General features: G+C 34.1%; 1 protein-coding gene across 1 annotated transcript in view; it reads right to left on the bottom strand.

The window, feature by feature from the left end:
- Positions 1 to 26,526, bottom strand: part of PTPRD (protein tyrosine phosphatase receptor type D) — a 2,089,263-nt gene that overhangs the window by 979,860 nt on the left and 1,082,877 nt on the right. The window contains exon 8 of the mRNA XM_054689298.1: positions 9,484 to 9,517. The gene's annotated coding sequence lies outside the window, so the exon portion shown is untranslated. The remainder of the gene's footprint in view (positions 1 to 9,483; positions 9,518 to 26,526) is intronic.

The raw sequence follows: 26,526 nt of genomic DNA, 5'->3' as shown, positions 1-26,526 counted from the left end.
TTTCTTAATATTCTACACATTAATGAAATCATCCTGCACTTGTCTTTCTCATTCTGATTTATTTTGCTTTGCATAAGTCCTCCCACCACCCAGTTCCATTCACCTTGTAAATGCTCATCATTGCTTATCACCAGGAAAATGCAAATCAAAACTACAATGAGATACTACCTCACTCTTGTGAGAATGACCCATACTAAAAAAAAAAAAAAAAAAAAATCAGAAAGAAGCTGGGTTTGAGGGCATGCAGAAAAAGGGAAACTACACTGTGGGCTGTGGGTTGGAATGCAATCTCCTCTAGCTTCTATGGAAAACAGTATAGAGTTTTCTCAAAATATTGAAAAATAGACTTGTCATATGATCCAGCAATTCCACTAGTTATCCAAAGTATATAAAAACACTAATTTGAAGGAATATGTACACTGCTATGTTCACTGCAGCACTATTTGGAATAGACACATATGGAAATAAACCGAAGTGTCCAAGGATAGGTGACTGAATAAAAAACATGTGTTTATATACACAATGGACTATGACTCAGCTACAAATACAGAATAGTTATTGCTATTGGAGGGTTTTGAACAAAGATTGCATGCAATGGGAATTAATTAATGCTTAGGTTTTTAATTGTAATATCATTATCAAAAGATGTGAGAATCTAAATTTCTGCGCTTCCTGAAATTCTTGTCTACTAACAATTAATTAATGATAGAGTCTATCCTTTGTTCTCCAGGCTATTTAACTAGTTTTCTATCCTCCCCTAGTCTTCGGAGGATGCATAAAATTTAATTAAGAAAGTGGGAATAAAGAAGAAAGATTTTGAGTTTATATTTTTCATTTTTTGTCTTAGGACAGTTAAAAGAGAGAAGAAAAAGAGGAGGCAATTTCTTTATAAGCAGGCATCATGATAGCTGTTTTGGCAGTCACAGCTGCCTTGAAAGAGGTACTTAAGCGGTAAGTAAGTGAGTGCAGAATTTCCTAGCTTTGCTGTGTGTTCTTGGCACAGTCATGTGATCTATATCTCAACTTCATCATTTGTAAAATATAGTAAATCAGCCTCAAATGCGTGCTGTGAGGGGTAGGTGTCTGACAAATGTGTCTGTTGCTACTGTTATTAAATTCAAAATGGGAATTATAATAAGAAGTGATGATTGTAGATAGTATTCATCAAAATTATGTGATAAGAAGATATTCTTTATTGTAAGATGCACTGGTAAGCAATATTTTAAGAATAAAAGACTATATTAAATATAGCGAAAGCTTTTTAATGCTATCTAATTTTCAGAAATATTAAAATGTTCAATAAAGTGGGGAAATGACAGAAGGATTATAACTATCTATGCCACAAGTTTTTTACTGTTCCATTTGGAATAAACCTCAAAATGAATTCAACATACTAATTATCACCTGTATTTTCCACAAAAGTTTGAGTAACCACTTTTCTTTTTTCTTTTTTCCCTTCTTTTTTTCACATTTTATTTAAATTTCATTTTCTATATTCCCCATACAATTACAACACCATTATTATGACCCAAGTGCTCCTTTCCCCGCCCCCCATAGAGTGTCTCTGGTTCATAGTTGTTTGTCGATTTTGATATTTTCTTTCTTATAGTTATTCTTTTTCCTGGTCCCTTATTTAAGTTTTCTAGATTCCTGCTATGAGTGAGACCATCTGGTATTTTTCTTTTTCTTTTTGGCTTATTTCGCTGAGCATGATCCCTTCCAGCTCCATCTATGTTGCTGCAAATCACATGTGTTTATATTTTTGAATGCTGAGTAATATTCCATAGTATATATGTACCACATCTTCTTGATCCAGTCATCCATTTTTGGGCATTTGGGTTGTTTCCAAAGCTTAGCTATTGTAAAGAGTGCTGCTATAAACATAGGGGTGCAGGTGCTCTTTGGAATTGATGTTTCTGTGTCCTTTGGGTAAATACCTAGGGGTGGAATTGCTGGATCATATGGAAGCTCTATGTTTAGTAGGTCCAGAAATCTCCACACAGCTCTCCCTAGTGGTCGGACCAGTTTGCACTCCCACCAACAGTGCAGGGGAGTTCCTTTTTCTCCACAACCTTGCCAACATTTGTTGTTGCTAGTTTTTTTTAATATGTGCCATTCTCACTGGTGTGAGATGGTATCTCATGGTAGTTTTGATTTGCATTTCCCTGATGACAAGTGATGTTGAACATTTTTTCATATGCCTGTTGGCCATTTGCATTTCCTCTTCAGAGAAGTTTCTTTTTAGCTCTTCTGCCCATTTTTGACTGGATTATTTTCTTTGTTTTTGTTGAGTCTCATCAGCTTTTTGTAGATTTTTGTGATCAGTCCTTTATCATTAGTGTTGTGCGCAAAAATATTCTCCCAGTTGGTAGGGTTTCTCTTTGTTTTTGTTATTGTCTCTTTTGCTGTGCAGAAGCTCTTTAATTTGAAAAAAAAAAAAAGAGAAGGGAATGGAGGCATCACACTCCCCACCTTCAAACTATACTACAAAGCCATAATCATCAAAACTGCATGGTATTGGAATAAGAACAGACACACAGACCAATGGAATCAAATAGAAAATTCAGAAATAAACCCACAGATTTATGGTCAACTAATCTTTGACAAAGGAGCAAAGAATATGCATTGGAGCAAAGAAAGTTTGTTCAATAAATGGTGCTAGGAAAACTGGGTCGCTACATACAAAAGAATGAAGCTTGACTACCACCTAACACCATGTACAAAAACCAACTCAAAATGGATTAAAGAACTAGACATACGACCTGAAACCTTAAAATACATAGAAAGAAATATAGGTGAAACACTACATGATATGCACATCAAAGACATCTTTACAGGCACATCACCAAAAGCAGTGATAGTGAAGGCAAAGGTCAACAGATGAGTAACCACTTTTCAAAACAAGACACCAAAAAAATGAACAAACAAAAAAACCCTCTGTTTTTAGAGGTTTTTCTAACCAAAGAGAAAATTCCATATTTAAAATGCTAGTTAGGGCCTCCCCTGGTGGCACAGAGGTTGAGCGCTGGGTTGTGAGGCTGCCTGCCGCCTCTGCAGCACCAGTTCGATCCCTGGCCACCAGCGAGGGTCCCACAAAAAAAAAAAAAAAGGCAGTTATGTGATTATTGAAAATAAAAATTTGAAAAAAGATAGTATTTGGCTAGCAAGTAAAAATGTAAGATCCAACAGGTAAGACTATTTCTACCACTAAACTACCTTAAATGAGAGCGACAAATTATACATGCACATACCAAGATATGACTGCTTCAGCAAATGATGAATTTGCATATACACTAATTTTAATCAAAGGTCCCCATTTGATTACACAATTATCACTTTTGCATACACAAAATTTGAATTCTGTACATGTGAGTCCTCATTTGTACATGCACCCAATTATTTTGTTGGTGCAACTTAGCAATCTCTATTTGATATATTACAGCATTAGTTTTCTTCCATTTATAGCAACCTGGATTTAATTTTTATTGACTTGTAGAACCCAACTCCCTACAAGAACATGGGAAATGGAATTTGTTGCCATTTAGGACAGAGGAGAATGTACTACACTACTGGAAAGAAAGAGCAGCTACAGTTTTTCTTATACACACTTTTATCCCTACCTGCCTTCTTATTCAGAAGTTACCTCAAAATTTAAAGAAGACTTTGGTTCTCAGGGAGAAACCATAAGTTGTAAGAATATTGAGTTCACTCAATTTTCCTGTTGTTAGTCACTAAATTATGGAGTAGGCTGTTGATCCCTACTACTCTTTAGCAATAGAGGAAATATTTTAAGTCCTGGAGATAGATGTTCTCTCATGAGCTCCTGAAAAATGATAGTTTGTAAAGCAGTGAGGCAAAATTATTTTATTTTGGTCTTGCTGGACAATCAAGATTCTCCTTGGCCTTCAGTGAAGGAGATGCAGTATATTACACTGAGATAATTGATGACCACAGCAATCAAGTTTTGGATAAGTAGAATCCTTGTTTTCTAACTCATTCTGACCACTACTGTGCAATATGAATCTCTTCAGAGTTTAGAGTTATTCACAAATTCATATTAAGATGTTTCTTTATATTATGCATGTGTCATTGATAACAGCAGGCATGTGTTGCCATCTGAGTTTTTCAGACACAGGTCTTATCTGCATATTTTTTAGCCTTGAGGATCCAACTGAGATCAAATTTGGCAAACTAAGCAGACACGTACTATCCTGTCCCTTCTGCTATTCACTTGTGTGCGGATGTGTGCCTGTGAAAATGGGACTCTACATTAGTTTAAAAGTAAAAATCTTGCGTGGAAATATTCACAATTTTGCCAACTACACTTTGACTTTTGAGATTATTTGATAGGCAGACTAAAGAGAGTTCCTTTCATAGCTCTAAATTCTTGAACTTTAAACCCTGCCATCCATCTCCATATTGAATTTTCTATAATAAACTTCCTCTTAATTACTTACAGTATTCGCTTAGAATAAGTCTAGGTAAAATTTCCCTTTGCTTTCTCTTCAACAACACTATGTGACCTGTTCACTTTTACTTTCTCCAGGGTGAGAAGATACTATTGTAATGAAAAGCATGTGGGTCTTGGAGTCAGCCACATCTGCTGTGGGAAACTAAATCATGTCTCTAGCAACTCCTGCCCTTCCGATGTTGACTTTGGCCTTGGTCACCAATGGCCTTTGGCAAGCATGTTGCAAGGCAAGACAGGTACAGCGGATTTTGTCTCTGGGAACTCTCCTTGGGAGTGAGTTGCAAGTGAAACTTATATATGAAAGGTTAAGCTACCCTGCTAAAGAGAGAGATCATGTGGAAAACCTCTGGAGGATGAATTATTTTGAATCAAGAGAAACCACATGCAGAACTGAGACCTCCAATTGAGCCCTTAGTGGAATGTAACCTCTAGAGAACCCAGCTAGTATCAAGTAGAAAAAATAACTATCTAGTCTATCTACAGAATTATGAAGAATAACATATAGATATTTTAAGCCACTGAGATATGGAGTGGTTTGTTAAATACCACTAGAAAATTGATATATCTTAGATCAAACCCAGACTCCATTACTTAGTTATTTATGTGACTTGTGTGAGTTGTTTCCAGTTTTTCTAATACTTCTATGTTTATAGCTCAATTATTGGGAAATAATTACACTACCTAACAGGACAGTTAAGTGAATTAAATGAAATATTAAATGTAAAGTATCTGTTATAATCCTTGAGCCTTAGTAAATGCTAAGGAGCAATATTTTATCACTTTATCATTAAATTTATCATCACCATTATGACACCACACTACCAATGCCAATATCATTCATTTTACCACCAACACCTCCCTAATATTGAGTGATTTTACAATGTTCTTACCTACATCAGCTAAGCCATTTTTTAGACACACACACACAGACACAACTTCTTTCACTATTGTCAATGACCATGTAAAGTAATAAAAATAGTTCATTTAGGTTTCTCTTTACATTATTTCATTAGATTGCTAAAGAGGTAAAGAGATTTACCAAGACTACTCCGATAATAAATTGAATGATATTTACATCCTGTGTTTTCTGCCATGAAGCTTAAGGTCTTTTAAAAAATTGTGACTGTTTTAAAAACAAGAACTGATGTCTCCCATGAGAAAGAAATCTCCATGCAATAGTTGTACTTACCTGTTTATTCTTATCACCTAGTATATATACATTAGTCTAGAAATATTTACTGAATAAATGGGTTAATTTGACAGTTGATTAGAGCAGGGACTCAGAAAGCCTGATTTCAAATCACAATTCTTCCGCTTACCAGCTATATGAGTTTGATCAATTTAATGTCTCTTTGTGCTAATTTCCTCATATTTAAAGAGGACAATACTAAATATTATTTAGGATCATTTTAGTGCACATAAAACATGAAGAACTATATATGGCAAAGAGTAAGCACCAAAGAACTCTTGGCTAATATTATTAGTTTGTTGTTTTATTGAACTTTGCTAATATTAACATATATAAAATGTTAATTTAAAGAAGCATCTTATGCCTACATATTGAAAGGAGGCCAGGGAAATAAGGCAGTATGTGTTCTAAAACAATAGTTCTCAAATCTTTTCTTGATTAGAATCATCTGGGATGATTATCAGATTTGATATTCCTGCCCACTCCACTTTCCTCTCCATTTTCTGTATTGGTAACAATTGTACCAAAAAATAATGTCTGTACAGTCAAGTCTTGAAAACACTGAATTTTAATCATGCAATTTTAGGCATCATATGATTCATAAAATGAGACATTCTGGATTACAGGGATTTTCCATTTCTCTTTGAATCCAATCAGGTAGGATATTGAATATTCAACCCAGGGTCCATGTCTTGTGTCATTTGGGTGTCTCTTATCCCTTTTTTACCTCTCCTCTCCATCCCCTCATCCTTGGATGAAAAGGTAATTGCCCTCATATGATATTGACCTTCCCAGAATATTAGGAGCAACTTGTGAGGGTACTTCTATTTCAAGTGTGGTCCTAGAAGCAGAGGTTTGTCTACATTCTTGGGGGCTTGTTACAAATGCAAATCTCAGTTCCTAAAGTAGGGAGTTCAATTCCAGTTTCCCATGAAATAATCAGGGAGCTAGACTGTTTGGGTGCCAGTCTCCACCTTGAGATACTCTGTGACATCAGTCTGGGTGGGGCCAAAGTGTTAATATGTTTTCTCAACTCAGCAGGTGATTGTGACATGAACTTTGGTTGAAGAAACACTCTTTTAGAAGAAAATGTTTGAGAGAAAACTTCAGACTAAATTTGAAACTTCACTGCATGGCCTTTTGCAGGGTCCTAGTGGAATCCAGTTTCCAGGAAATCTTTTAGATTCCCCTACACCAATGGACTAGGGCCTCTTGACTTCTCTGGGCACCATTATTGAGCCACCCTGCATAGCTTTATTTCTATCTAGCCTTCTTGCTGATCTCCTGGGAATTTTCATAACTTACCAATTAACTAGACAGTTGTCAGAATGTCAACAGGAGCATTACAGAAAACCAAAGCATTAAACTACATATTTGAGGTACAAGTCAAATACTTTCAAGCATAGCAATGATGATAACATCTGCTTATATTATGGTTAGCATTTTTTTAAAAAAAATATTTATTTATACAAGAACCTGGGTACAGCCCACATGTGTGGGAGGGTGAGAGGATTCACCAGAGACAGAGTGGGGAACAGAACATGCAAACTGACTGAAATACACTGCTGAGGGGAGCAGTGGGCGAAACAGGAGAGATCTGCCACTCAATGTGGGTTGCTCCTCTGATGGCAGGGATAGAACCAGCACTGCAGAAGCTGCAGACAGCTTCATAGTGCTGTGCTCAACTGCCTATGCCACCAGAGAGGCCCTGGTTAGCACGTTTTAACCCCTATGACCATTGTTGTTTTTATAATGTTTTATAATGACAATTGCAAGGTGATGATGATTGCTTTGTGCAGAATTGTAATATTCAAAAAATCTTACATGCCATTTAATTGAAAAGTATTAGATCCAAACAGATTGCCATTCATTCATCCTTCAAGCTTTACCCCAATGATTAATCAGCTGAGAGGGAAAGTAGACCTTGAGTTAGTAAGAATCAGTTCTTTTCATGTATGGCCAATCTAAAACTGGGCTTTTTTACTCTAATCCCAATATTGAATGGTATACAGTGGAATAACAGCACTAAAAGTCTAATCCAAATCAAATGTTTGAAATATAATGTTTTGACTGATATTTCTGAGACTGAGGCAAATGCTACATAATATCTTGCTACGCTGTGGTCCTTGGACCAGCAGCTTTGTCATCATTTGTGAATTTAGGGAAATGCAGACCTCTGAACTTACTTGCATACCTAATGAATTACAATCCACATTTTAACAAGACAGTCCAGGTGATTTACAGATGCATTCAAGTTCAAGAAGTTCTAATGTAATATACAGTAATATTCATTTTTTTTGTCCTAACCACTAGCCATACCACAAACAGTAGAGTTGCCCATTCCTCTTTCTTATGCAAAGTCTCTGTAAACACTCACACCTTCAAATTTCCTGTTACTCCCCTTCCAGCCACAACCAACTCAGGCCATCTCTGATTTTACCATAAAGTCTAGTCTATGGGTAAGGGGCAGGATGCTATACAAAGACACTCTTTCAGAATGTTTTCCTGATTGCAGTTAAACAGAAGAGAAAAAAAGTGACCCTTTCTCACAATCCGCTCTACTAATAAACTCTCAAGGAAGTAAACTGGCTAATACTGCGATGAAAAGTTTTTCCATTTAAGTCCAACAAAGAAAACAAACGAAAATTTCAGTTTCTCAGCATTACAAAAGCATGCAAATATATCAGGTTTGTTTTTCAAGTCAAAGAAAAAAGGTTTCCACTTTTTCAGAGATTCATTAGATTGATACTGACCACACTCACTCATCTTAGTTTTTAATGACTAATCACAATAATCTAAGTCAATTATGACATATATATTCTTTTTTAGTTTTCTTTTTGTAAAAGTAATGGAGAAAACAGAAATAATTATTTGTGCCAATAAATATTAGATGTTTTATCATCAATATAAACACCACAAAATATTATTTTAACTACTGAAACAGTAACTAACAACAATGTTACTTTTCTAATTCAATGTGCAATTGCTTTCGAGAGTTTGAATACGCACAGCATATATAAAAACAAACATCTCCACTGATATAATTTGGTTGAAAAACAAACTCTTAATTTTAATTGACAAAGACAACCAAAAATTCTACAACACCTATGCAATGCAGAAAAATCAATCTCTCTCATTCTGTCCCTCTCCCTCCCTTTGCATATCATTGAATGTATTTTATTGTCACCATTATTGTCATTTTTCACACATAATACTATGTTTTTATCTCTCACACAGAATTTTACACAATAGGCTTCCCAAAAGGAGCCATATTCACATAGCATATTCACAACAAAGATAGAAAAGAAAATTCTCTCTCAATTTCTATTCCCAATAGGATGATTAAATGAAAACAAAATGAAATTTAATCAGCCCTGAAATGGTAAAAATGAAACTCAGCCTGTGTATACATCAAGGCCATGAACATTAACACTTTCATGAATGGAGATTAGAGAGAAACACCTGCTGCTTCTTACCAACTTCAATGTAGTTTCTAATTACTTAAAATATATATTTTTAACAATGCACTTTACTGTTTCCAATGGTGTGAACATTTGGGTGTTTCCTCAGGGTCATCCCTGGACAAACAGGTGGTATCCATAAAATGGAAACCAGTAACCCTTCTAGACTCATACATGTGTACAAGAAACTCTGAATTCCCATGTTGGGTCAGTTTAGAAGAAAACAAGGGGGAAATTCAGCCTTCCTGACTTTCAGATCTTCTAAGTGTTCATTTTTTTATAGGTTCTATGGGAACCATAAATTACTCTGAATATTGAATGAAAAACATTCTATGAAGATTTGAGAAACAAAACTCACTTACCACAGTTATTCATTTAATTAACAGGCACCATTATCTGCGAAAACAAAAAATGCAATTTGATACTTTAATCACACAAACTACCCAAATCTTCCAGATTATCTTCAAATACATACAGTGACTGTTATCTATAGAAACAAAATTAAACAAACCATACTTTCCTTAAGAAGAAAGTGGTTAATGCCTACCATTTTAGGTTAAAATTAGATAATCAATTATCTTTCTCTATATATACAAACATATGTATTACAGCAATATTTTCTTCTGGTTCAAGTTTAAAAGGAAAACAGGAATACAATCTTAGTCCTGGCATGAACACAATCATGGAATACTATCCTAATACATATAAATTACCTTGCTAAGTTAAAAATTTTCTCTCTTGTCTACACAAGATAAAGGCTAAAGTAGCATATTGTTCAGTGACTAAGGCCAGTGCTCCTGCTCTACCTTCTAAGAGTCTCGCCCATAATTCCCCAATGCATCCTCATTCTACTTTTTAAGTTTACTTTCCATTATTTTCCTTTATCCCTTAAATGAACATCATTTCTTAAATTCATATCTTCATTCTTTAAACAAAATTTTGGTTCACACTTTTATCTCTGCCTTGAGTGTGTCTTGAAATCCAGAGAAGGAATTAACCGTCTCTTTCTAGGTCTTCTCACCACATTTATAATTCTACCACAGTACACATTAGATTTCATCTTGTGTTGTAGAAATGTGTGTTTATGCCTTGTTCATGTTCATATTTGCCTACCAAGAAGACTTCTCACTATGCCTTTGGAGATGTCCAGAAGATGCTGGTTTAACTGAAGGCAACACATTTAAGGGTTGAGAACAAAAAAGGGGGCTTCCTCTGGTGGTGCAGGCAGTTGAGTGCAGTGCTGTGAAGCTGTCTGTAGCCTCTGCAGCACAGGTTCAATCCGGCTGGCAAGGGTCCCACATTCATGGCAGACCTCTCCTGTCTCGCCAATTGCTCCCCTCAGCAGTCTGCCTGTTCTGTTCCCCACTCTGTCTCTGGTGAATCCTCTACCCTCCCGCACATCTGGCCTGTACCCCAGTTCTTGTATAAATAAATAAATAAAGCTTAAAAAAAGAACAAAGAAGGCAGAAGCACAGTGGGCTATGGTGGTGGAAGACAGGTGATTTGGAGATGGGTACACTGTTGTGGATATAACTGAGAGGGGTATCTCAATTTTGCCTCAATTAAAAATAAATTTAAAAATAAAGTGAAAATGAGTAGTCTTGAAAATGAAATAAATATATAGATAATATGTTCTGTAAATTTTCATTATATTCATCTACTTATCTTTTAGAGAAAACTATACTTGTACTAGATGTAAACTTCAATTTTAAAGGGATAATGATATCCATTTTGAAATAAACTTTTTAGTTTCATGTAAAATAAATTAAGGGCCTGAAGTTGAAGAAAATGTCCTTTACTACTGTATGGCTTGAAGGCAAATTATAATAGACCATTTGTACCATATGGGTATATATTTTATTTTTTATTTAAAATCACTCATTGTAGGCTTTAATTTGTATGAAAAGTGATAATACTTACTGGTCCTATACTAGCACAGTATATGTTTGAAGTAAGTATTTGAAAAACAGTGACAGATTTGCCTTGAGCCATTAACAGAGTCAATCTAACAGCAAGATTGAAATTAGTAGCATAGTCTTAAAAAGATAATCTGTCTTCTTATGGAGAATGAAATAGCATTGCTTTGTCAGTAATTTTACATTCCTGCTCAAGTTAATTATGTCACATCAGATTCTGTCTATATGAAGCACACAGGTGTATACATACTCACAATATCTCACCTTTTCTTCTCTATCTGGACCCATAATCTAAAGAAACTAAAGACTTTAGTCTCTCTGAAGTTGAGAAAAAATTCATATTTACTCGTATCAGTTGTTTTTTTTTTTTTTTGGCCTCAGATGATTATGAATTGGCTATTCATCTGTTTTATTAAAACTTTTCTCATTTTTATTTACTATTTTAAATATCAGGAGAAAGTATTAAATAGAATAAAAAAGAAAATATTTTTAATGTGAATATTTAAAATAAAAGTGATTTTTTTTTAATTTGGTGTGAGAACTTCATTAAATTCTTTATACCTAAACCTTCATTAAATTCTTTATAACTTTATACCTATATGGTTATTTCAACCTTTAGCTTCTTATATAATATATGTTCTTCATCCTAATCCCCTATTGTTCTCATAGGTATAACAGAGATCTAACACATGAATAGAAAAATAAGACTTAAAAACAATCTGTGATTCAAGGGAACTCTTATGGTTGAGCAATGTTTAGGAATGTAACATTTGTTGATAGTCTGAGTCTACAGCCAGGTAAATGGTGGACACTTCCTGGCAAGGGTCAAAGTCCTCAAAGCATTCTAAACTAAAGAAAAAATAATCCTGGAAATCTGTTCCCAAAATTGAGGTGTCCAGATGGGGCAGGTGGGGGTGGAGTTCCAATTGACCATGGTGGGGAATTACTGATGCTTTGGTGGTGGGTGTGGTATATCTAAAGAGATGTGCACCTATACCTCAAGCCAAATGCTATAAACCAATGTTACCTCAATAAAAAAAGTACAATTATAACGGAAATGTTTGTAAAAATGATTCATTGAGTTTTGTTGTATTACCATTATCTATATTATTGATACTTTTCTATTAAACAAAATTTTGGTCCCCCCTTTATCTCTTCCTTTAGAAAAGAGATGGTAGATAATGAATACTGATTTGATTGGGCTGGCACTGGCAGAAAAGGAAATAGAAAAATGCCAGAGGTCAGCACCCTTCAATTGTTGCTTTGCACTCCATGCCAGAAGTAATGCCAATGTAGTTAAAATAAGGAATTCAGGCAGCTAAGTTTTCCTGTGAACAATGGTCCATTGGTAGACTTCTGTTCTACTTGAAACAGGCAAGAAGAACTTAACTAACAAGATCACACTAGAAAGAATTGTGGTGCAGAGGATGTTTTAACTAGTATCTATTTTAGGGACATTTCAATGGAGATTTTCTTTCACATATTTGGAAAGATCAAAGAACAGGCCCAATCAATTCTTGGGGTCTAATCTCACAAAATAATTTCAATATCTATAATTTCTAACATGCTAATCTGTCTGATTCACTACCTTATGAATCCAAACTCTATATTTCCTTTTTTTTACCAAATATCTTTCCCATTCTCTCTTTCCCCCTATATTTTGTTGAGGTCCAGAAAATGGCATCCACAAACTATGGAAATTCTTCCAGATAATAAAGATAAGTCACTAAGTGAATAACCAATTGAGAAATAAGAAACAAAACCCTGTTGAAAACTTTGGAGCTTTTATTTAAACTACAGAGATGTTGACATGAGTATGGAAATGTAGTCGACCCAAAACAAATGATTATGGATAGTATATATGACTACAAAAAATTTCTCTGAAAAGTTTTCTGAGGGCTTTTCATATGCAAATTTATTTAAATAAAATTTACAATTTGTCAGACACCTCCCACCATTTAATTCTTAAAAAGGGTGTCTTTTCCACAAAAGAGCACTGGTGTTTGAATGCCAGAGCAGAATACTAAGTTGTATATCATTTCAATATTGTGATCATATTATGTTAGAAAATAAAGTGAAGAATAAATTAAATATGCATTATTGCCTTCTCTGTATATCTTTAGTAGGCAGGTGGTAAGTGTAAGCTAGCTATTTTTGTATTTATTTGTAAGACCAATTATAGAAATAATTATGAAAACAAATGCAAATAGGTACCCATTCTGGCCCAAAAAAATATTTCAGCAATGAAATTCTTCTAAGTTGCTTTAATATATAATATGCACACATCATTTGAGTATGTATATTCCTCTGGAAAATGCATACATATACACATATACATATATAACACACATGTAAATAAAAGGATTTCTCCTTTGTTCTAATTTGGTCATATTTCTTTTGATATTTTATTTTTTTTATACCAAAACTCCAACCTTCAGTCCCACATCAGCCATGTGTGAACCCAAGAGAAGTTTTAAATGGCAGAAGATGAGTTGCAATATGGAAAGTAGCCAGGAATGAAAGAAAATTGGTATGACTCAAGTCACTTACTATGTATATTCCATAAATATGCCCTTAGTCAAAAGTTCACAATAAAAAAGTATGGTCAAACACTTGAATACTTTTTTCCTTTAGAAATACAAAACACTTAATTCAAAATTAGTTGTGAGACCTTTATCTTCCTTTATGAAGTTAAAGTGAAAATTAAAATTAAAGTTGGTCCACTTTGGTCAAAAACATAGATCACATTCTAGAAACCAGTAACATGAATATTCATTACCTAAAGTTTTTGGGGAAGCTGGATAAAATGTAGCAAATATTCTTTTAAATGTAAAAATGAAATTTACTTAAGATATCTCCACTAGTGAAAATTGAAGAAGCAGGTAGAAATGAGTGACACATAGTTACTGACGTTTGGCTCTTCGACCCTTACCAATCTTAGCCAAGAACTTTAGGATTTCAAGGATAAGAGGTTAAAAAGTAACACCTGAAAATCTCTCACACAGTTTTGGGTTTCAGTTTATACTATTGATAAAGGCAAAAATACTCCACAGAGAGAACATAAGAAAAGCATATTCCTGGGCTGGCATCTTGCCAACACTTTAGATTTCTCTGCAAGGACACACCCTCAGTAAAATGTATTTAAGAATTACTAAACACACAGTGTGAACTAATGTTTAAAATTATTATTAAAATAAAATATGGGAGAAAAATATATGAGAGAAGAAACCTATTCTAGAAAGGATAAGGTAGTTTTCAGTTCAAAATAATTACCAATTGAAATTTTAGGGGGCCTCCCTGTGGCAAAGGGATTAAGTCTCAGCACTACTAACTTGAAGGCCCACCACTACAGATTGAGTTTGATCCCCAGCAGGGAGCTAACCCACATGGCATGGCAGACCTCTCCTGTCTCACCTGGTGCTCCCCTTAGCAGTGTATTTCAGTAGACCTGCCTTTTCTGCTCCCTATTCTGTCTCTGGTGAATTCTCTTAACCCCCATACCTCTGGCCTGCCACACAGTTCTTCAATGCAAAAATAAATAAAATATTTGAAAAAAATACCAATTATAATTTTAGGAATAAAAAGGCAATCATTGAGATTAAATAAAAAATATATATACTAAACAGACATAAAGAATTAACAAAGACAGAACTGAAGAAATTATACACAATGTTGTAAGGAAACAAAAGAAAAAAGTAGAAAGAGGGAGCTTATTTTGTGAACTGTCCCAACATATTTACAATAGGAGCCAGAAATAGAAAGGGAAAAAGTAACTTTAAAAGAATAATATATGAAAAATGTTAAAAAATGCAATATCACATGTATAAGTTGCCATAAGTAGGTATATATATAAACTTCTAATGTAAATATATAAATCTGTCTCTCTCTCTCTCTCTCTCTCTGTCTCTCTCTCTCTCTCAACCAGAGACATACTCTGGGGTGAGGGGTGGAGGGAGTAGGATCAATACATGGGTGGTGGGAATTTTACTGGGCTATAACCAAGATAAAAACACATGCATCGTATAAAAATGAAAAATGATATAAAAAACTTTAAAAAAGACTGAAAATGGGAATACTGCCCAGTATGGGTATCTATTTAAATAACATGAAACCATCAACTCAAAAATTATATGCTTTACAATGATTATTGTAGCACTATTTAGAAGAGTTAGGTCTAGGAAACAACTATGTACTCATATGTAGAAAATTGGATCAAGAATGAAATGTTTGCCAATCATAAGAAAATACAAAATACTATAATTTATAGCAAAATGGAAAAGGAGTTTGAAGGTATTATGGGTAGTAAAGCCAGTCACAGTGACAAACAGAAATACTGGATGACTGTATGTCACACAATTTGACAATGTAAAACTTGTGAAAAGTAGTGGACATTAACAAAGGAATTAAGGTTTCTGAGGTTAAGAAGAATGGGAAGGGGCAGGGATAAAGGAAATAGAAAGGATGGTCCTAGGAAAAAATGTAATTTTAGTAACTGAACACATGTTAGTGTTATTTATGGAGATGGACAAGACTGGTGCAGAATATATGTTTAATATGTGTGTATTTATTGATTGATTGATTTATTGATTTATTTTTTAAGATTTATTTGTTTATTTATACAAGCACTGGGTACAGTCAGAAGCGTGGGAGGGTGAGAGAATTCTCACCAGAGTCAGAGCAGGGAACAGAACAGGCAGACTGACGAAGTATACTGCTGAGGGGAGCTGCGGCGGCAGGAGAGGTCTGCACCATGTGGGACCCTCACAGGTGGCCGGGGATCGAACCGGCGCTGCGGAGGCTGTGGGCAGCTTTGCAGCCCATTGCTCAACTGCTGCGCCACCAGGGGAGGTCCTCAACCAGTTCTTTTTATTTCCAGGCACTTGGAATTTTTTTCCATCAATTATTCACCTAAATTTCTTCCTAATTCCTTTCAAAATCTAAAATCTACAGATCACTTCATTAGGAAATAATGACATCAAGATTATCAATTTTTCTTGAAATATACATTTCAGGAAAAGGCGATATAACAAATTTATTGTGTGGTTGCAGCTTAATATATTCCATTGGCTTTATTTGATCTCTTTCTTTGCAAGTTCTATTTCAACAACATGGTGAACTACAATGGGTGCTTTAAGAATGATTAAGGTTATGGACTTTTTGGTTCCTTGAGTGTTACCAATTACCATAGAGGTTGCAGGCAAAACAACATAGCACATCTCAAACCCATAGAAGAAACAAATAATGAAAATAATGAAAATCATTATAATACTGTTAATCCAAAAGGAAAATATGTAGATAGACACATCTTGAAATCAATTTCACAGGCAGAATCTTGCTCTAGGGTATGGTTTATAACATTAGTCTGGGTAAATCTGCTTCAGTTTCAATTAATGAGAGTGTAAATTCAAGATCCACATTTTAGCGAAGTTATAGCTTGAGTTTATGCAATGTTAAACTATTCTTTGTTAAGCAAAATAAAGCCATAAACAAAATGTGCTCTCTGGAAGACTTGAACATGGTTGGTGCAAAATTGAATTTTTATCCAGTAACTCTAGGGAGACAGTTGCTTAACAAAACATTTTTTTTCCTCTTTTTCATCATTGCCTCCATATAATTTTCTTCTTCCAATACTAAAATCACCTTTATGTAGCCTTTAGAAGTTGTATTGAGGTTTGGACTTCGGCTTTTCTCTTTCTTGAGATAAATTTTAATTCGTCATCACATTGCAAACACTACAGCTTTGCATATTTTTCTGCATATTTAAAATGTCCTAAAAGTAGTCAATTTGCCATGTATTTTGCTATTATTTTCCTTTTACATTAAAAAAATGCTTTATTTGATAACTTTGGGTTAGAATATGAATTGCTGATGAAAAACTGACCTTTATAGTTTATGCAAAGGAGTAAAATATATTGAGAAGACAGAGTAGCTAAAGCAGGACTTCAAGGAGAATACTCACATACCTAAGAACACAAATACTTTTGAAACATTAAAATTATGCTCTGAAAATAGCATTACAAAGAAAGAAGAGTCAATTATTGTTTAGGCCATTACTTTGGAGGCAGAAACAGCTGAAATCATCGCTTTTATTAACATTTATTTGAAAGTAGAAGTCATACAGTATTAAACTTGATAAACATCGGCCTGTGTTTTTATTCATTAAAAAAAAAAAAGAAAAGAAAAAAGAAAAAGTGAACCAAAAAAGTAAGAGATGGGAGAAAAAGCTGTGTGTGTGCAAAAGTGGGATTTTAAGTGATATAAAAAAAATGTGATTTTATATAAGAACAAAATCTATAGTCTATAAATTAATGGTCTTCAATTTTATATCCTTGCATACTGCATCCCTGTCTTTGTGTCTGTTTCATTAGTTTCCACATATTAGAGCAATAGAATCTGCTTGTTTGGTGGTAGTTTGAGGGAGAATTACTAACATGTAAAATTCTAACTAGAATCTCTTGTGTACTTAACTGTTCATATCCATTTCCCCAGCATGTGCCTCAAAATTAATGGATACTTCCTTCTAACTGTAAACTCTGCCCTTTTCACCTTTTATTTTGCTGATATGCTCAAAAGCAAATATTCCAGAATGCAGTCCAATGTATCCAATGGACAAGCTGAATTCAATTTCTTGGCACAGACTCCCTTCTGTTGTGAGTGAACCCAATAGTTTCCTTCATCTTTTCTGTGAATTTATACTTTCTCACTAAAATCAAGACCCTGCTCATAACTTTCGTTCATTTTCCCAGTGGTTCTCTCCCTGAAATTTCAAGCTGATAGGAGAAAGGAAAGAATGTGATGTACTCTTGAGTTTCCAATATCACTCTCAGAAGCAAAGAGATTAAAGTATGTCTGTGAAAGTGTGAAACGTGTTTACAGTATTGAAAGAGAATGTTTAAGCCTACGAAGATTTTGCCCAAGCTGGACATTTAAGGAAGAGTATGTGGTCAATTTTCTAGGAGAAAGAAAAGGAGATAGGGTTACAAAATTTGACTTTGAAAAAACAATTTTTTTTCTCCATTTCAAATTCTCTCCGTTATCATTCCTTTTCTTTGTTTCTTAATATGTTAACAAAAAGAAATCTTAAGTGAATTTGATGAATACCAAGCCTATGACTGTAAAATTCTAATTAATCTGCCTTGATTTTTAAATTATTTAATTATTGAACATATTTTTTGTAAACCATTTTGTTTATTGCAAAGAAAAATATAATGCTGAAAATGATCTGTGGTGCTAGAATGATTAAGTTTGAATCAAAATTTTGTCAGTAACTTACTGTGTACCTTTGAGAAAATTAGCAAATTGCCAAACTCCTTGGACTTCAGTTTTGTCATATATAAGTGAGAATAATAATGCCATTTAATTCATAAAATACTGTTTCTAAAAAATGAGGTAAGTCTATCACAAAGTCAGCTTGCGGCTATTTTAATGAACTTTGTAGAATGCCAGACCTCAGTCAACCACTTCTTTTCCTTATCTTTTCTCTTCTTTCTCCCAGTAATTATTTCTATCATTTCATTAATATCTCTTTTATAGGATATTTCTATCATTTCATTAATATTTCTTTTATTTCTCTTTCCCCCACCTCTTTATTCCTTCCAACTTAGAAAGAATTTTCCAAGGTCCTAGATTCATCTTGTTATTGTTCTGATGGTCTTTAACAATTTTATCCATTATCATAACTTCAAGGATCATTTACAAAGCACAGCTCCTATTGCACAAGGCTCTCACAAAAAAATTTTATAATCATTATTTTCAGCTTTTGGGGTGGCGGAATGTTTCTATCTAGCCATTTCACAGCTATCTCTAAATTACATTACTTCCCTTTTTCTTCCCTTGTATACAGCCTTTCTCTGGTTTTTCCCTATGTGTTACTGACATCCCTCTCCGATTTAAAATTGCAGTCTACCTTTATTTTCTTTCTCTTTTAGAAAACACATACAAAAAATTAGTCTATGTTCTTGCTACTCTTTACATTTTTATTACTGCCATTTACTTCAAGTCCCCATTACCTGACAACACACAATCAATAGTGTTTTGTCTGTTCTGATTTAGACAAATGAATTAAACAGTTTGTCTGATTTTGAATCTGGCTTTTTCTGCTCAATATTTCTTTTGTGAGAGCCAACCATGATGACGCATATAACAGTATTGTGTTTCTTTTCATTAGAACGTAGGTCTCTAACTTATGAATTTACAATGACTTATTCATCCATTATATCATGGATAATATTTAGGCCGTTTCCACTTTAAGATGATTGTGAAGAATTGTTTTATAAACACACATGTACATATTTTGTGGTACTAGACACAACTATTTTTGATATATGTACACAAATAAGACATACATCAAACGCACAGAAAATACATCTTTATTAAAGTAAGAGTGGTGTATGGTGGGATATGAGGCCTTATTTTTTTTTTAATAACTACCAGTGGTTTTATTTTATTTTTTTAAGATTTATTCATTTATTTATACAAGCATTGGGTACAGTCAGAAGCATGGGAGGGTGAGAGAACTCACCAGAGACAGAGCGGGGAGCAGAACAGGCAGTGGGCAGCAGGAAAGGTCTGCACACCCTGTGGGACCCTCACCCGGCGGCCGGGGATCAAACTGGCGCTGCAGAGGCTGCGGGCAGTTTCGCAACCCAGCCAACTGCTGGGCCAGCGGGGAGGCCCAAGAGAGGCCTTATTTTTTGAAGTTGGTATGCCATATTTATTTAGTAAATGAGTTTTAGCATCAAAAAGCCTGATTCAAATCCTAGTGCCACAACTTAGTCTATCTCATTTTAATGTACACTGAATTAATTATTTTTTCAACATCTTAAGTAAGTTAACCTTAGTAAGTAAGTGAGATTTAGTTTGTTCATCTTCTCATCTATAAAACTGGGGAGTCAGAATATCTCCTTCATAGAATTATTGCAAGGAATAAAATACCTAACACATGTAAACATAGTCAGTTCCTGGTAAAAGTCATTACTCAATATGTATTTGTAAGTACTGTGTTAGCATATTTAAGATAAGAGGACTTTTCCATAAATTTTATCTTATAAAAATGGATTAATTAAATGGAAGAATTTACAGAGTAGTAATTTAAAATAAAGCAAATACTGGATGAACTAGGACTCAAATTTTGTTAACATTACAAGCACACGGGAGCAAACTAGATGTAGGGTAAGCTACTTAGAGGTGGAATTGTGAATCTATGAACAGAAACCATGAAAATAATATTAGCAGTGGAAAGAAAAAAGCAGGCAATTTACAATATCAGTGTCCTGATTGAATCATTACTGGTGATTTCAAGTTTCTGCTTTTGTTTTTAATGTTGTGACAGCAAAAGTAATGATTATATGTGCAAATTGAGTATCCATTTCTTAAATTTGGATCAGCTGGGGATGACTCAACTGAACCAGCAAATACTAAAATAAATAAAACCCCATTTATAAGCATTTAAGAAAATCACAAGTATGACAAGCAATTTTTCCAAACCATATAGCTCATCTATGATTCTAAAATGTATGTGCTGTGTTTACAAATATGTTTTTATTTAGATTCATAACTGCACTGCTTGTTTGTGCACAGTTTTAGAACATTATAAATCCAATGGAAACTTATCACTCTCAGTTTGAATATTCATTTCAATTAAGAAAACATAATATTTTTGTTCAGCTTCTACACATTTATTATTAAATGCTATGATAAAATGTAAAAGAAAAGTATAGATTAAGAAGCATTATATAAAGAAATGAACAGGGATTCAGGGTTTTAAAAGGATTTAGTATGAAAACACCATCACTGTCTAATATTTGCCTTTGGGTTAGTTTCCACATCTGTAGAATGGGGTGATTTTGAGGATTACAGAAAATGATGAAGATCAAACAGCCTAACACTGCCAGGTACAAAATGGGTTGTCTTCTATTTTTAAACTATTTTTCTAGGTAACAGCAATTTCCCAATTTTGATATTTTGTCTAACTCATTGGAGATTTTCTTCATATCTTTATTTCACATCTTATAAATTCTGCTCTAAACTTTAGGGCCTTTAAATTAGTATTTATCAAGAAAGAAGGAGACTACAATTTGTTTGACCAAAATTTAAGGACAGATGTTATAACTCTTGAAATAAGTCATTACTCCACCCCAGAATATTTCTGACAAAGATAGACATGCATTATTTTCATATTAGATTTTCTATTTTTTTATTTAAAGAGGAATATACATAAGCTGAATTTATCTCAATGTATTATCTCCACAATATTTTTATAAATTCAGTTATTCTATCGATGATAATTTTCCATGTACCTGTCCATTCCTCCCAAAGATATAGTAATTTACAGTAATATCTACTAACAATTTTCAGTTTATATTTTTATTCTGATCTTGTTTTACTGGACTTTAGGCCAATTATATGTTTGAATGTTTTATTATACTTTGAACTTCTACAAATTTGGAACTGTGCTTGGCTCACAATCAGTGGTATGGTCTACTAAGTTGATATGGAATTGATCTTTTGTCAATCTGAATATGCAACAATATAGAATTAGTATAATTTTAGAAGCTAACAAGAATATTAAATTTATTCAAGGACAGTAACATATCTCCTGAGTTAATAGAAGCAAAGGCCAAATATGTCTGACAGGAGACAGCCACAACTAACCAGATCACATCAAACATCTATAGAAAGAAGCCCCCTCACTGAAAATGAGTTCACAATATAAAAATTATAAGCCATAGCACTACAGAAACTCACCATGAGGCCAAATCACAGGTGCAGGAAGTGAAAAATTTACATTTCAAGAAATAATAGAAAAAACTAATACTGATAACTTTCCAATCCTAATAGAGTCCCAGGGAAGCAGTTGGTTTTCAAATTTACTGGATGACTGACTCTCAAAGATTTTACTCCATATATAAACTCATAGTTCAGGTAAAAAATATCCTGAGGTTTCAAATATTTTATTTTTTGGCCTACGTGATATGATTATAATAAAGAGGAAAAGCTGCAGAAATTTTATTTGCAAGTATGTGAAAGACTGAAATGTAATGTTTAGGCCTCACTAACAACCATCTTTTGCTACTTATAAGAAGAAATTAAGAAAATATAAAAAAATATCTATGCAATATTCTGTTGTCAAACACTTTTGTGAGGTAGTATCAGACAAGGGAAATTATAGCCAGGTTCACTAAGTGGCATATGCAAATTCAGTAAGTCTAGATTACTTTAAAGACAACATCAGTTGTTTAGATAAATGAAGTAGAGTTTTTGAATTGGGGGTTACTGACACAAATCAATACACTGAAATATGCATTAGCTCCATATGGTATTTCAGTAATGGGCATTTGAAATTCAGTACACAGCTTTGCTATAAATCACAGGCAGAAATTATATTAAAAGAACATTAGTCTCTGATTCTGAATTCTGTGAACCTAGAAATCAATGGATATGTATACCAAATATTAGATACTTTTTGACTTACATGTCAAAAGAAAAATGATTACTGTCATTGCCGTTCATAATTTATTTTTTTTGTTTCCTATATGTTGTTTAAGTCGTATTCTTTCCATGCTTCCCTTTTCCTACACAGACAACCTTTAAAACACATAAGCATTTGACACTGGGAAGAAATTCGCATCTGCGATGCTTACCAAAAATGTAAGAACAAAATCCAGAGTAGTCAGAACCTAGGTAAGAACATCCTTGGCTTGGTAGCAAGGTATTTCGGGATGGGGAGACTAGAACTTTCTTTTTAGGAAATAGATACACAGTATGGGTGGAACTTATATGGTGAGGTTAAATAAATGCAGAGTCACATCCACACACTTACACAGATATACAAATACAAGCATATATCCAGCCATGGCGGCAGGCATTTATTGGGACTGGTAGGATTTACTATGGGTGCCACTGAGTGAGGGAGGACCTAAGAGTCAAGGAGAAGAATGTAGAGGCGATAAGGTGGAGAAAAACTGGAAATTTTGGATTTATGAATTTGGAAAGGATATTGTAAAACATTGGTCATTCTAGTGTATGAAAGTTGTACTTCTATACACACACACATGACTTGAATAATTACCAGTATTTTTGCTATTGTCTGTTTACACTATTATTACCATAAAACTATTATGGGTCCCCATTCATGTGTATAAACGTGGTGCACATACACACAGGAGAAGTCAACAGTATTCTGCGACTACAAACATGCTAAAGCAGAAGCTGCTACGACGAAGTAAATGAGTGACATTCAGTGCCCTAAATTGGGCCTTTGAATATCATGCGTTAATCAAATGAAAAGTAGACAAATATTTATGGCTACTATATTTTTTGTCACTACAGCTGATAAACCTCTTTGTATATGTCTATAACTATAAACATAAGTATACCATTAACCTGATAAAGAAATGAATCATGTTCAAAAAAAAACATGAAATAAAATAAAAACTAAACTCCAAACTGGGGCATATTTTGTGCTGCCTTTCAGCACTTTTGTGCTGCTCTGTGACAGGTACACAATAAAGTTCCCCAGGATATGTGTCATTGTCCATATTTCTCATGACAATCAAGTCAGGGGTGAGAACAAAGGCTATTGTCTTGTAGAATTTGCCTTCAAAGATTAACGCACAAACACAAAACAATCTTTAAACTAGGAACATGTTATTTTCTTCAGAAGGGGTGAGCATTTTCTATGGGTTTGTATAGAAATAATTCACGTGGATATTGTTGTCAATAGCTAGAATTGTACAAACAAAACCAGGCAAAATATACTTTCCCTCTAAGCTATGGTGGGATGTCAAACAATGCCATTCATTGTGGGCCTCAATGAGATCATTTTCCATGATGAGGAAACAGTTTTTTGCTCATGCTTTTAAAATGATAGCTGAACAACCATCTGTAGGAAAGCTGAAAGGGGGTATTTACCTTAGGATGCCCCAGGGATGGAGTTAAGCAGACAAGTTCGATTACAATCATGATGGCAAACAGGGGACGTACTGGTGTGTCAGACTACCAATATTCCAATACTGGTGTGTCACACCAATACTGGTGTGTCAGACTACCAATATTCCTTTAATATTTAAAATCAACCAAAGAGTTCACAATAACACCATGACTTTCCACATCGGGCAGAAAAAGATCCCTAGGGAATCACATGTGAGTTTTTGAAGAGGTTTTTCATGCAAAGGGAATAAAATACTAAATTTATAATAAGCTGATGACTCTGCAGGGAAAAGGGGCATATAAAATGACATTAAAAAACCCTGTCATTTTACAGGCAAAGAGACAGCAGTCAGGAGAAGGTAAAGGAACCATAACAGAATTACATAGTGAATGTCTTCTGACTATAACCCAGGAGTTCTTTGAGCTACACTCGTGTTCTGACAAGAAAGTACACAGAAGGGAAGGTTCTACAGCTACATTTCACATACAATTCAATTTTGTCCCCAAGTCACGCAGATATTACTCTCTTTGGTCAGAATTACTTAGAATCAACTTTTGGTTTATAAAAAAAAAGTTCGAACTGCATTTGTATCTGAATAAGTATGTCTTATTTTGTATTAAAACAAATTCATTTTTTTTTCTAATTTTCATATCTGTGACTATTTGGTAAGGGACAAATGTCATGTGACGCACGCTAGAATCTCAACCTCCCTGGTTCATTGCAGTCACTGCTTAATTTCCCATGCATGGGCTTCCAGTCATGTCACTTTCCATTGCCAAGAGCACAGCCTCTGCACTGCCTTCCTGGCACCCAGCCCTTAGTGTTCTCAGCACAGATACGCATTCTCATTCCCCTAATGCAATTATTACTATTTCAACCTAGACCTTCTTTAGTCATCTTCCCTTCACGTTTCCCATGGTCTTATGATACTTTTTCCCAAGCCCCTAAAATATCCTGATCAGTTCAGGGGATGATTTTTTTAGTTCCTGTCACTCTACCAACTCTAATTCTATCCTCAAATTTATTTTCATCCACAAGCACCTTCACCCTCTCACATGCATGTTTTCTTGTATTCATTACTCTAAGAAAACCTCACCAACTTCTCTGTTCTCTAAAAGTACACTTATCCTTTCCTACATTTCTTTAAGTTATTTTTATAATCAATTGATTTAATAAATTGATGGGCAAGTGTGTCAGCGATCTTGGGGACTATTTTTTCACTCTTTCAAGAACTTCTGGAAACAGGGTGTAAAACCAGAGGAACAAATCTCATTAAAGATATTTCAGAAGAAGAAAGACTAGTTGAGGGATAGACTTTTGGTATAAGGACTTAGCTATGTACCTCAAATTATACCAAAATGCATAATCCATTCTGATGTAGGGGTGGTAATTTCCTACAGTCATTTGAGATGGGAAACTCATTTTGTATAAACAATTTATAAAAATCCTTGAAGCGTTTGACTTAAACCCATGATTCCCATTAAATTGATTACTAATTAAAAATATTTTCACAAATAAAATAAACCTCATAATAGACTATGCTGTCAGAAATTTGAGTTATGACAAGGCCATTCATCACTCTCTGAATAAACAAACAAAATTAGAGATTGCCATAGATATAAACACTGTCAGAAAAATGCTATAATGTGCATAATACATATGTGTTTTTCAACTGAAATTTAGTTATAATCTTGGCTATTTTTCACTTAGTGAACTTGATAACTCAAATTTTTAAAGTTTGATTTTATTATTTGTAAAGTGATTGGAGAAGGAAGAGGAAAGAGAGAAGCTACTGCCTCTTGGATTTCCATGAATATTAAATTAGATATTATTTTAAAGTATTTAAGAAGCAAACTTTCTAGCACATGACAGTCACTTAATAAACGACAGGTTTTATTATATTTTATTTATGAGATTGTCCTTTACAAGAAATAATAAAATCACCAAAACAAATGTGATTTTGGATGCCAGAAGATTAATTCACATTGTAAAACTAAAAGGATTTCTGGGGCAAGAGTAGAATTTTCCCTTAAAATACTTTTTTCACTCTTTTAGAGATGGGTAGTACATAGCTGTATAGAGATTTCACCTCCTATTATTTAAAACAATGTTTGATTGGATTCAAAATATCTTCCCACATCTTCTCAAAGGACAATTCAAACTCTTCAATTATCTTTTTCACATACATCTCAAAAGGTACTTTGAGTGCCTGAAAGGCCATAATTTTTTTTCCCTAAAGTTTTGAATTCCATCTGATGAAGTTATTACACTTTGTGGAGTAGTGCCATGTCACAGAAACAATAGCTTAAATTAACCTCTTCTGCCGTTAGTCAGGTTCTTTCTTTTCTTTCATAAAAGTTAATTTGATGCTTTTGAAAGAAGTAAGATTGGCAGGGATGGAGAATTAAGGTCTTTACGTCACAAAATAGATACTAACTAGAATGAGTAGCAATATTCTTAAAATTGTTGGCTATTACAGAATCTCGAATACATTTAGGGAAAGACTGTCTTAGGGAGTGGTGGTAATTGAGTCCTCCTGGTCCATTCAGTGCAAGGAC

This window comes from Talpa occidentalis, unplaced genomic scaffold (assembly GCF_014898055.3).
Source record: "Talpa occidentalis isolate TD23 unplaced genomic scaffold, MPIMG_talOcc4v2.1 talOcc4.7, whole genome shotgun sequence".
Lineage (NCBI taxonomy): Eukaryota > Metazoa > Chordata > Mammalia > Eulipotyphla > Talpidae > Talpa > Talpa occidentalis.
This window is presented reverse-complemented; position numbering and strand designations above follow the sequence as displayed.